At 57.6% G+C, this 12,793-nt stretch overlaps 2 non-coding genes and 1 pseudogene across 2 annotated transcripts; all 3 read left to right on the top strand.

Annotated features, from left to right (window-relative positions):
* The first annotated feature begins 3,147 nt into the window (after positions 1-3,147).
* On the top strand, positions 3,148-3,266 carry LOC125992864 (5S ribosomal RNA). The gene has a single exon (XR_007489850.1). It is a non-coding gene; the product is annotated as a 5S ribosomal RNA (ribosomal RNA).
* Positions 3,267-4,139: 873 nt separating this feature from the next.
* LOC125992896 (5S ribosomal RNA) lies at positions 4,140-4,258 on the top strand (annotated as a pseudogene).
* An 843-nt stretch (positions 4,259-5,101) lies between these two features.
* Positions 5,102-5,220, top strand: LOC125992826 (5S ribosomal RNA). The gene has a single exon (XR_007489823.1). It is a non-coding gene; the product is annotated as a 5S ribosomal RNA (ribosomal RNA).
* Positions 5,221-12,793: the final 7,573 nt, after the last annotated feature.

Raw genomic sequence — 12,793 nt, 5'->3', positions numbered from 1 at the left:
CCACCTCCGCGGTGCTTATAAACAGCCGATCCGCTCGGCGGGGGCTATTTTCGGCCACTTGGCTCGTGCGCACGGCCTCCCGGATGTGCCGGGCGGGTGCGCGAGCTCGCCGGCCGCTGGAAGTCGAATGAGGCGCCGCGACCACCTCCGCGGTGCTTATAAACAGCCGATCCGCTCGGCGGGGGCTATTTTCGGCCACTTGACTCGTGCGCACGGCCTCCCGGATGTGCCGGGCGGGTGCGCGAGCTCGCCGGCCGCTGGAAGTCGAATGAGGCGCCGCGACCACCTCCGCGGTGCTTATAAACAGCCGATCCGCTCGGCGGGGGCTATTTTCGGCCACTTGGCTCGTGCGCACGGCCTCCCGGATGTGCCGGGCGGGTGCGCGAGCTCGCCGGCCGCTGGAAGTCGAATGAGGCGCCGCGACCACCTCCGCGGTGCTTATAAACAGCCGATCCGCTCGGCGGGGGCTATTTTCGGCCACTTGGCTCGTGCGCACGGCCTCCCGGATGTGCCGGGCGGGTGCGCGAGCTCGCCGGCCGCTGGAAGTCGAATGAGGCGCCGCGACCACCTCCGCGGTGCTTATAAACAGCCGATCCGCTCGGCGGGGGCTATTTTCGGCCACTTGGCTCGTGCGCACGGCCTCCCGGATGTGCCGGGCGGGTGCGCGAGCTCGCCGGCCGCTGGAAGTCGAATGAGGCGCCGCGACCACCTCCGCGGTGCTTATAAACAGCCGATCCGCTCGGCGGGGGCTATTTTCGGCCACTTGGCTCGTGCGCACGGCCTCCCGGATGTGCCGGGCGGGTGCGCGAGCTCGCCGGCCGCTGGAAGTCGAATGAGGCGCCCGACCACCTCCGCGGTGCTTATAAACAGCCGATCCGCTCGGCGGGGGCTATTTTCGGCCACTTGGCTCGTGCGCACGGCCTCCCGGATGTGCCGGGCGGGTGCGCGAGCTCGCCGGCCGCTGGAAGTCGAATGAGGCGCCGCGACCACCTCCGCGGTGCTTATAAACAGCCGATCCGCTCGGCGGGGGCTATTTTCGGCCACTTGGCTCGTGCGCACGGCCTCCCGGATGTGCCGGGCGGGTGCGCGAGCTCGCCGGCCGCTTGAAGTCGAATGAGGCGCCGCGACCACCTCCGCGGTGCTTATAAACAGCCGATCCGCTCGGCGGGGGCTATTTTCGGCCACTTGGCTCGTGCGCACGGCCTCCCGGATGTGCCGGGCGGGTGCGCGAGCTCGCCGCCCGCCGGAAGTCGAATGAGGCGCCGCGACCACCTCCGCGGTGCTTATAAACAGCCGATCCGCTCGGCGGGGGCTATTTTCGGCCACTTGGCTCGTGCGCACGGCCTCCCGGATGTGCCGGGCGGGTGCGCGAGCTCGCCGGCCGCTGGAAGTCGAATGAGGCGCCGCGACCACCTCCGCGGTGCTTATAAACAGCCGATCCGCTCGGCGGGGGCTATTTTCGGCCACTTGACTCGTGCGCACGGCCTCCCGGATGTGCCGGGCGGGTGCGCGAGCTCGCCGGCCGCTGGAAGTCGAATGAAGCGCCGCGACCACCTCCGCGGTGCTTATAAACAGCCGATCCGCTCGGCGGGGGCTATTTTCGGCCACTTGGCTCGTGCGCACGGCCTCCCGGATGTGCCGGGCGGGTGCGCGAGCTCGCCGGCCGCTGGAAGTCGAATGAGGCGCCGCGACCACCTCCGCGGTGCTTATAAACAGCCGATCCGCTCGGCGGGGGCTATTTTCGGCCACTTGGCTCGTGCGCCCGGCCTCCCGGATGTGCCGGGCGGGTGCGCGAGCTCGCCGGCCGTTGGAAGTCGAATGAGGCGCCGCGACCACCTCCGCGGTGCTTATAAACAGCCGATCCGCTCGGCGGGGGCTATTTTCGGCCACTTGGCTCGTGCGCACGGCCTCTCGGATGTGCCGGGCGGGTGCGCGAGCTCGCCGGCCGCTGGAAGTCGAATGAGGCCCCGCGACTACCTCCGCGGTGCTTATAAACAACCGATCCGCTCGGCGGGGGCTATTTTCGGCCACTTGGCTCGTGCGCACGGCCTCCCGGATGTGCCGGGCGGGTGCGCGAGCTCGCCGGCCGCTGGAAGTCGAATGAGGCGCCGCGACCACCTCCGCGGTGCTTATAAACAGCCGATCCGCTCGGCAGGGGCTATTTTCGGCCACTTGGCTCGTGCGCACGGCCTCCCGGATGTGCCGGGCGGGTGCGCGAGCTCGCCGGCCGCTGGAAGTCGAATGAGGCGCCCGACCACCTCCGCGGTGCTTATAAACAGCCGATCCGCTCGGCGGGGGCTATTTTCGGCCACTTGGCTCGTGCGCACGGCCTCCCGGATGTGCCGGGCCGGTGCGCGAGCTCGCCGGCCGCTGGAAGTCGAATGAGGCGCCGCGACCACCTCCGCGGTGCTTATAAACAGCCGATCCGCTCGGCGGGGGCTATTTTCGGCCACTTGGCTCGTGCGCACGGCCTCCCGGATGTGCCGGGCGGGTGCGCGAGCTCGCCGGCCGCTGGAAGTCCAATGAGGCGCCGCGATCTCCTCCGCGGTGCTTATAAAGTGCCGATCCGCTCGGCTTGGAGCTATTTCCGGCCTCCCGTTGGTGCCGGGCGGCGTGCGCGAGCTCGCCGGCCGCGATCTCCTCCGCGGTGCTTATAAACAGCAGCATGCGCACGGCCTCCCAGAATTTGAACACATTTCGTCAATAAATTTCGCATATTGAATTTTGAAGTTTAATATAATGCAACAATTGAGCTCGACTTATACAAAGGATATATCATAAAATCGTAAATTTCCGTCGAATTTTAGGGGGTCGACTTATACACCGAGTCGACCTGTACACCGGCAAATACGGTAAATACGATTAAATAAAATGATACGACTGGCATAAAAACAAATATAAACCACATAAAAATAAAAGTCACCATTACGTTGAATTATTGGGAGCACCGAGCTTGTTTCTCAGAAACGAGCCGGTCCCATCCAGGCGTAATCGGAGACAATGAAACCCGAAGTGGTTAAGGTTTGTCTTTTAATGCAGGATGCTTGGTCTCCATGTGCCGAAGCAGTTTTGAAGGCTTCATTGGCTCGCTCGCTAGTTTCAGGGGCGATTGTGTCTATAAAATGCAAAATGTTGGGTCACCTCACGGCTTACGGCCATACTACCCTGAGAACGCCCGATCTCGTCCGATCTCGGAAGCTAAGCAGGGTCGGGCCTGGTTAGTACTTGGATGGGAGACCGCCTGGGAATACCAGGTGCTGTAAGCTTTTTCTTTTTCTTATGTGCACTTCAATCGTTTAAGAAGCTATTTTTTACAACACCCATCACGAATGGCATCCGGAAACAGCAAGCCTAATTTAAACTCCGACATTGAAACTATAACACGAGTTTGAAAGCTATATTATGTGGTGACATCCACAGCATTGTAGTTAAATTTTTTACCGCTAGAGAGCAGACTATGTACAGTGAGCATGGCTCCCTGTGAACTCAAAGCAGCAGGCTTGACTTGTAAAAGAACCCAACACAACACTTCCATGAAGTAATTGTACTAAGTTCATTTTGTTTTTCCTTATTTAATCACTTCACTGGTTTCTTTTATATCAAACAAATTGTTTTAGGTTATTCACCTGACATGTTGATCCATCAGCTGATAAAGACGCGTCACCATCACATCTGTGACACTCTGATGAAGGCGGAAGAAACCGCCGAAACATGTCAGGTGAATAACCTAAAACAATTTGTTTGATATAAAAGAAACCAGTGAAGTGACTTCCATGAAGTGTTTTTAAACTTTTCAAGGCATTTATTTTGATTCAGCAAAATGCAGGTCGCAACGGCAAATTCGTGCTACCGCATAAAAAGCTGTCAATAACTTTTCATGATAGCCATGTTTCCAGAAAACACCAAAAGCCTTGGAAGAAAGCCTGTTTCGGCCCTGGTTGTAAAAAAAACAAAAAAAAAAAACAAAAGGGAAGGGTGACCGTCCGGGAATACCAGGTGCTGAAAGCCTTTTTTTTTTTTTTTTTCCCACGTCAATTGTGAAAGGAAACTTTTACCACAGCCATCAAGTCCCGCCGCTGCTTGGCATGGTTTCAGGGGCGATTGTGTCTATAAAATGAAAAATTCTGAGCGGTTTCACGGCTTACGGCAATACTACCCTGAGAGCGCCCGCTCTCGTCCGACCTCGGAGGCTAAGCAGGGTCGGACCTGGTTAGTACTTGGATGGGAGACCGCCTGGGAATACCAGTTACCGTAAGCTTTTTTTTTTTTTTTTTTTTTCTTATGTGCACTTCAATCGTTTAAGCCAAGAACTTTTTACAGCACCCATCACGAATGGCATTCGGAAACTGCAAGCCTAGTTTGAACTCCGACACTGAAACTACAACACGAGTTTAAAACCTACATTGTGTGGCGACAGCCATAGCATTGCAGTTCACGTTTTTACCGCTAGAGGACAGACTATGTACAGTGAATAAAGAGCATGGCTCCCTGTGAACTCAAAGCAGCAGTCTTTACTTGTAAAAGAACCCAGCACAACACATTGCGCTTCCATGTAGTGTTTTTACCTTTTTCATGACATTTATTTTGATACAGCCAAATGCAGGTTTTGTGCACTTCACTTTTCCGTTGGGCATTCGCGTAGAACCCTATTCCAGTTACGGCCAGATTCTTTTAGACTAGTGGTCCCCAAACTTTCTTGCGCCACGGACCGGCTACGCGTCAGAAATATTTTTGCGGACCTGCCTTTATATATATAAATAAACAATAAATCTATATAAATAAATACTACATTTATAATAAATATATATAAATAGGATTAAATAAAATGATACGACTGGCATAAAAACAAATATAAACCACATAAAAATAAAAGTCACCATTACGTTGAATTATTGGGAGCACCGAGCTTGTTTCTCAGAAACGAGCCGGTCCCATCCAGGCGTAATCGGAGACAATGAAACCCGAAGTGGTTAAGGTTTGTCTTTTAATGCAGGATGCTTGGTCTCCATGTGCCGAAGCAGTTTTGAAGGCTTCATTGGCTTGCTCGCTAGTTTCAGGGGCGATTGTGTCTATAAAATGCAAAATGTTGGGTCACCTCACGGCTTACGGCCATACTACCCTGAGAACGCCTGATCTCGTCTTATCTCGGAAGCTAAGCAGGGTCGGGCCTGGTTAGTACTTGGATGGGAGACTGCCTGGGAATACCAGGTGCTGTAAGCTTTTTCTTTTTCTTATGTGCACTTCAAGCTCTTTTTTTTTTTTTTTTTTTTTTCTTATGTGCACTTCAATCGTTTAAGCCAAGACCTTTTTACAACACCCATCACGAATGGCATTCGGAAACTGCAAGCCTAGTTTGAACTCCGACACTGAAACTACAACACGAGTTCAAAACCTCTATGTACAGTGAATAAAGAGCATGGCTCCCTGTGAACTCAAAGCAGCAGTCTTTACTTGTAAAAGAACCCAGCACAACACATTGCGCTTCCATGTAGTGTTTTTACCTTTTTCATGACATTTATTTTGATACAGCCAAATGCAGGTTTTGTGCACTTCACTTTTCCGTTGGGCATTCGCGTAGAACCCTATTCCAGTTACGGCCAGATTCTTTTAGACTAGTGGTCCCCAACCTTTCTTGCGCCACGGACCGGCTACGCGTCAGAAATATTTTTGCGGACCTGCCTTTATATATATAAATAAACAATAAATCAATATAAATAAATACTACATTTATAATAAGTATATATACCGTATTTGCCGGTGTATTGGTCGACCTTTTTCGATCCAAAATCGACCGAAAAAAATCGACCTCGACTTATACACCGAGTCATAAAATTTAACTTCGTATTCATCGCTTCAAATGTGATGGTAACCAAGGCCGTTTCTCATGCATCTCATTGTGCGTTGCACTTAGAAAATTTGAACCGGGCGGCGTGCACGAGTGCGCAGCCCGTTGGAAGTCGAATGAGGCGCCGCGACCACCTCCGCGGTGCTTATAAACAGCCGATCCGCTCGGCGGGGGCTATTTTCGGCCACTTGGCTCGTGCGCACGGCCTCCCGGATGTGCCGGGCGGGTGCGCGAGCTCGCCGGCCGCTGGAAGTCGAATGAGGCGCCGCGACCACCTCCGCGGTGCTTATAAACAGCCGATCCGCTCGGCGGGGGCTATTTTCGGCCACTTGGCTCGTGCGCACGGCCTCCCGGATGTGCCGGGCGGGTGCGCGAGCTCGCCGGCCGCTGGAAGTCGAATGAGGCGCCGCGACCACCTCCGCGGTGCTTATAAACAGCCGATCCGCTCGGCGGGGGCTATTTTCGGCCACTTGGCTTGTGCGCACGGCCTCCCGGATGTGCCGGGCGGGTGCGCGAGCTCGCCGGCCGCTGGAAGTCGAATGAGGCGCCGCGACCACCTCCGCGGTTCTTATAAACAGCCGATCCGCTCGGCGGGGGCTATTTTCGGCCACTTGGCTCGTGCGCACGGCCTCCCGGATGTGCCGGGCGGGTGCGCGGGCTCGCCGGCCGCTGGAAGTCGAATGAGGCGCCGCGACCACCTCCTCGGTGCTTATAAACAGCCGATCCGCTCGGCGGGGGCTATTTTCGGCCACTTGGCTCGTGCGCACGGCCTCCCGGATATGCCGGGCGGGTGCGCGAGCTCGCCGGCCGCTGGAAGTCGAATGAGGCGCCGCGACCACCTCCGCGGTGCTTATAAACAGCCGATCCGCTCGGCGGGGGCTATTTTCGGCCACTTGGCTCGTGCGCACGGCCTCCCGGATGTGCCGGGCGGGTGCGCGAGCTCGCCGGCCGCTGGAAGTCGAATGAGGCGCCGCGACCACCTCCGCGGTGCTTATAAACAGCCGATCCGCTCGGCGGGGGCTATTTTCGGCCACTTGGCTCGTGCGCACGGCCTCCCGGATGTGCCGGGCGGGTGCGCGAGCTCGCCGGCCGCTGGAAGTCGAATGAGGCGCCGCGACCACCTCCGCGGTGCTTATAAACAGCCGATCCGCTCGGCGGGGGCTATTTTCGGCCACTTGGCTCGTGCGCACGGCCTCCCGGATGTGCCGGGCGGGTGCGCGAGCTCGCCGGCCGCTGGAAGTCGAATGAGGCGCCCGACCACCTCCGCGGTGCTTATAAACAGCCGATCCGCTCGGCGGGGGCTATTTTCGGCCACTTGGCTCGTGCGCACGGCCTCCCGGATGTGCCGGGCGGGTGCGCGAGCTCGCCGCCCGCCGGAAGTCGAATGAGGCGCCGCGACCACCTCCGCGGTGCTTATAAACAGCCGATCCGCTCGGCGGGGGCTATTTTCGGCCACTTGGCTCGTGCGCACGGCCTCCCGGATGTGCCGGTCGGGTGCGCGAGCTCGCCGGCCGCTGGAAGTCGAATGAGGCGCCGCGACCACCTCCGCGGTGCTTATAAACAGCCGATCCGCTCGGCGGGGGCTATTTTCGGCCACTTGGCTCGTGCGCACGGCCTCCCGGATGTGCCGGGCGGGTGCGCGAGCTCGCTGGCCGCTGGAAGTCGAATGAGGCGCCGCGACCACCTCCGCGGTGCTTATAAACAGCCGATCCGCTCGGCGGGGGCTATTTTCGGCCACTTGGCTCGTGCGCACGGCCTCCCGGATGTGCCGGGCGGGTGCGCGAGCTCGCCGGCCGCTGGAAGTCGAATGAGGCGCCGCGACCACCTCCGCGGTGCTTATAAACAGCCGATCCGCTCGGCGGGGGCTATTTTCGGCCACTTGGCTCGTGCGCACGGCCTCCCGGATGTGCCGGGCGGGTGCGCGAGCTCGCCGGCCGCTGGAAGTCGAATGAGGCGCCGCGACCACCTCCGCGGTGCTTATAAACAGCCGATCCGCTCGGCGGGGGCTATTTTCGGCCACTTGGCTCGTGCGCACGGCCTCCCGGATGTGCCGGGCGGGTGCGCGAGCTCGCCGGCCGCTGGAAGTCGAATGAGGCGCCGCGACCACCTCCGCGGTGCTTATAAACAGCCGATCCGCTCGGCGGGGGCTATTTTCGGCCACTTGGCTCGTGCGCACGGCCTCCCGGATGTGCCGGGCGGGTGCGCGAGCTCGCCGGCCGCTGGAAGTCGAATGAGGCGCCGCGACCACCTCCGCGGTGCTTATAAACAGCCGATCCGCTCGGCGGGGGCTATTTTCGGCCACTTGGCTTGTGCGCACGGCCTCCCGGATGTGCCGGGCGGGTGCGCGAGCTCGCCGGCCGCTGGAAGTCGAATGAGGCGCCGCGACCACCTCCGCGGTGCTTATAAACAGCCGATCCGCTCGGCGGGGGCTATTTTCGGCCACTTGGCTCGTGCGCACGGCCTCCCGGATGTGCCGGGCGGGTGCGCGAGCTCGCCGGCCGCTGGAAGTCGAATGAGGCGCCGCGACCACCTCCGCGGTGCTTATAAACAGCCGATCCGCTCGGCGGGGGCTATTTTCGGCCACTTGGCTCGTGCGCACGGCCTCCCGGATGTGCCGGGCGGGTGCGCGAGCTCGCCGGCGGCTGGAAGTCCAATGAGGCGCCGCGATCTCCTCCGCGGTGCTTATAAAGTGCCGATCCGCTCGGCTTGGAGCTATTTCCGGCCTCCCGTTGGTGCCGGGCGGCGTGCGCGAGCTCGCCGGCCGCGATCTCCTCCGCGGTGCTTATAAACAGCATCATGCGCACGGCCTCCCAGAATTTGAACACATTTCGTCAATAAATTTCGCATATTGAATTTTGAAGTTTAATATAATGCAACAATTGAGCTCGACTTATACAAAGGATATTGTCATGCGGTCGCGTTTATTTTTTCAGTTTTTTGTCTCGTCAATTGTCGTAACTTTACTTCCGGTTTTATTTTGTCATTCCTTCCGTTTCAGTTCGTGTTTCCTTCCTCGGTGTTGGTTGTCTTGTCTTCCCTGATCCCGATTGTGTGCACCCGCGTAATCGATACTAATTGTCATCACCTGTGTCCCCGCCCGTTTGTGTGTATTTAGTCCGTGTCTTCCCCTTGTCTTGTGCCAGTGTGTCTAGCCTCGTCCCGACCACCAGCGATTCCTTGATGTCCGAACTCTCTGAAAGAACTCTCCTTTTTGTCTCGCCGCCGAGCGACGCTTTTGGTTGTGCCTGGGTCTCCAGCGCCTTTTTGTCTCGTTCCAGTGCGACTCCTTTTGTTGGTACCTTTTGCTACACGTTTTCCCTCGAAAGAGGCGTTTTGATTTGTACTTTTAGCCTTTTGACTCGCCACAGTGCGACGCCTTTTGTTTGTACTTTTCGCCCCGTGTTTTCCCTCGCAAGAGGCGCTTTGTTTTGTACTTTTGCTCTGAGTGCTTGCTGGAATAAATCCCAGATAGATACGACTCTGCATCCGAGTCCTTCGCCTTGTCCTCTGCCTGACAGTACACACTGGCCAGACATGGACTCGGCAGAGTCGGAGCACCTGTGCGCCACAGTGCGCTCCCATGCCTCACTGCTCGCCCAGCACCAGAGGGAGGTGGGCGACTTGGGAGAAGAGATCCGAGGACTCGCTAGGAATCAAGAAAATTTCAGAGGAGCGGTCGCCACCCAAGTAGCAAAGCTGGGTCAGCAAATGCAGGAAGTGCTCTCGCTCTTGAACGCGGGACCAGCAGCGACCTCCAGTACACCCGTCGCTTCCCCCGTTCCTTCCCTTGCAAGAGGTCCCATGACTGGCAGTGCCAGACTGGCTCCTCCAGAGCGCTACTCCGGAGAACCCGGCCTTAGCCGGGCTTTTATTACAGAATGCGAGATGAACTTTGAGAGTTCCCCAGCAGAATTCCCCACCGAGCGCTCCAAGGTGGCCTACATGGTATCCTACCTGACGGGAAGGGCCCGCACATGGGCCACCGCGGAATGGGCCAGGGATTCCATCTCCTGTCACTCTCTCCCCGCTTTCATCCAGGCCCTGCGAACGGTGTTCGATCCCATTTCCGCTGACCGAGACAAGGCTCGCCAACTCTGTCAGATAGACCAGGGACAAGACACCGTCGGAGACTACGCCATCCGGTTCCGCACGCTGGCCGCGGCGAGCGGGTGGAATGCGGCGGCACTATATGACATCTTCCTCCGGGGCCTGTCAGGACCCATCCAAGATCAGCTAATTCCCTTAGATCTTCCCACCGACCTCGACGCCCTCATCGCTCTGGCTATCCGCACTGACAACCGGCTGCAAGAGTGGAGAAAGCACCGACGCAGCAACGCTCCCGCCTTCGTTCCAGTAGCCGGCCCTGACGCTCACCACTCCAGGCCGTACGGGGATCGGCAGCGCCAGGAGCCAGAACCGATGCAGTTGGGCAGAGCCAAGTTAACAGAGGAGGAGAAGTTACGGCGGCGCCGAGAGGGAAGATGCTACTACTGCGGCGAGCTCGGACACCTCCTTCTCTCCTGTCCAGTGAGGAGGACCCTGAAGGTAAGCGCCTTCTCGGCGGCTCTGTCCCCGGGGCGAGTGCTTCCCAAGGGCAGGATCACCCAGTCGGGAAGAGAGATAGAACTCGAAGTATTAATAGACTCAGGAGCAGACGAAAGCTTGATAGACTGGGCATTTGCTCGCCGGTGCGGGGTAAAGACTGAGCTACTGAACACTCCCGTGAAAGCTAAGGCACTCAATGGACAGGCACTCTTTGAGATAACTCACATAACCGAACCAGTCTCGTTGTCAATTGGCCTCCACCAGGAGAACATACGTCTACATGTCGTGACCTCACCAATGAACCCTCTCGTTCTCGGGTATCCATGGCTTCAACGCCACAACCCCGCTATAGACTGGGGATCAGGGGAAATAACGGGATGGGGGTCCGACTGTCATGATTCCTGTATCAAGTCTAACCCGCGCCCTGTGCCTTCCGCTCCAGACGCGCCAACCCCAGACTTAACCGGGGTCCCTGCGTGTTACCACCAATGGGCCGAGGTATTCAGCAAGGCCAAGGCTACCTCTCTGCCTCCCCACCGTCCGTATGATTGCGCCATTGACCTGCTGCCGGGATCGACGATACCCAAGGGGAGGCTGTATTCTCTCTCGGGACCTGAGAAGCAAGCCTTGAATGAATATATAGACTCCTCCTTGCAAGCAGGGCTGATTCGACCGTCGTCGTCGCCTGCGGGGGCGGGGTTCTTTTTCGTGGGCAAGAAGGACGGCACCCTACGTCCCTGCATTGATTATAGTCCCCTCAATCAGATCACCATCAAGAATCGGTATCCGCTCCCACTGATGTCGACCGTGTTCGACCAATTACAGCAAGCCCGGGTGTTCACCAAGTTAGATCTGCGCAACGCCTACCATCTGGTGCGCATCCGGGAAGGGGACGAATGGAAGACAGGGTTCAACACGCATCGAGGACATTTTGAATACCGCGTCATGCCATTTGGCCTCACCAATGCTCCCGCTGTGTTTCAGGCCATGATAAACGATGTTTTGAGAGACTGTTTGGACCGGTTTGTGTACGTATATTTGGACGATATTTTGATTTACTCCCCAGATCTGAAGACCCATAGGGTTCACGTCGAGACGGTGTTGCAACGACTCCTGGAACACCAACTATACGTAAAGGCCGAGAAAAGTGAATTTCACAAGAGCACCGTTTCTTTTCTCGGCTTCATCGTAGCCCCGGGCAAAGTAGAGATGGACCCGGCGAAAGTAAGCGCGGTAACGGAATGGCCTACCCCTGACTCACGCAAGAAGGTGCAACAATTCCTGGGCTTTGCCAATTTTTATCGGCGATTCATTAAGGGCTTCAGTGCCACAGCGGCTCCCTTGCACGCGCTCACGTCTCCTAAAGTCCCCTTCCGCTGGTCAGCAGAGGCGGAGGCGGCCTTCCAGGAGCTAAAGAACCGTTTCAGCACCGCTCCCATCCTCACGCTCCCTGATCCGTCGCGGCAGTTTGTGGTGGAGGTGGACGCCTCCAATCAAGGAGTAGGTGCCATCCTTTCGCAGAGGGCCAAGAGCGACAACAAGCTCCATCCGTGCGCGTTCCTGTCTCGACGGCTGACGCCCGCCGAACAGAATTATGACGTGGGGGATCGCGAACTGTTGGCAGTCAAGCTGGCATTAGAAGAATGGAGACATTGGTTAGAGGGAGCACAGCAGCCTTTTTTGGTCTGGACAGACCATAAAAATTTAGAATACATTAAGTCAGCTAAGAGACTGAATTCACGCCAAGCCCGCTGGTCACTTTTTTTCAATCGTTTTAACTTCACTTTGTCCTACAGACCGGGAACCAAGAACACCAAGCCTGACGCCCTCTCCCGTGTTTTCAACTCGGACCCAGAAATTAAGAAGCCTGAGACTATCCTGCCTTCTCATTGCCTGGTTAGAGCCGTGACCTGGCCTATCGAAGGCCGGGTACAGCAGGCCAATGGTAACGAACCACCCCCTAGTGGTTGCCCTGAGAACCGACTATTTGTCCCTGCTCAATTACGATCCCAAGTCATCCATTGGGCTCACACCTCCAGACTCTCCTGCCATCCGGGCATGCGCCGAACGCTGTTCGTAATCCAGCAGCGATTCTGGTGGCCCTCCATGAGGGCAGACGTCAAGGAATACGTTGCCGCCTGTCCCGTCTGCGCCCGGAATAAGAACGCCCACGGCGCCCGCATGGGGTTGCTGCATCCCCTACCCATTCCTTCGCGCCCGTGGGCGGAGATATCTATGGACTTTGTCACCGGGCTTCCGACCTCGCATGGGCGAACCACCATACTCACAGTGGTGGATAGATTTTCAAAGATGGCTCATTTTATCGCCTTGCCCAAGCTCCCGTCCGCTAAACGAACGGCCACCGTGATGATGGACCACATATTCCGGGTTCATGGGTTCCCG

The sequence above is a fragment of the Syngnathus scovelli genome, unplaced genomic scaffold (assembly GCF_024217435.2).
Source record: "Syngnathus scovelli strain Florida unplaced genomic scaffold, RoL_Ssco_1.2 HiC_scaffold_24, whole genome shotgun sequence".
Lineage (NCBI taxonomy): Eukaryota > Metazoa > Chordata > Actinopteri > Syngnathiformes > Syngnathidae > Syngnathus > Syngnathus scovelli.
This window is presented reverse-complemented; position numbering and strand designations above follow the sequence as displayed.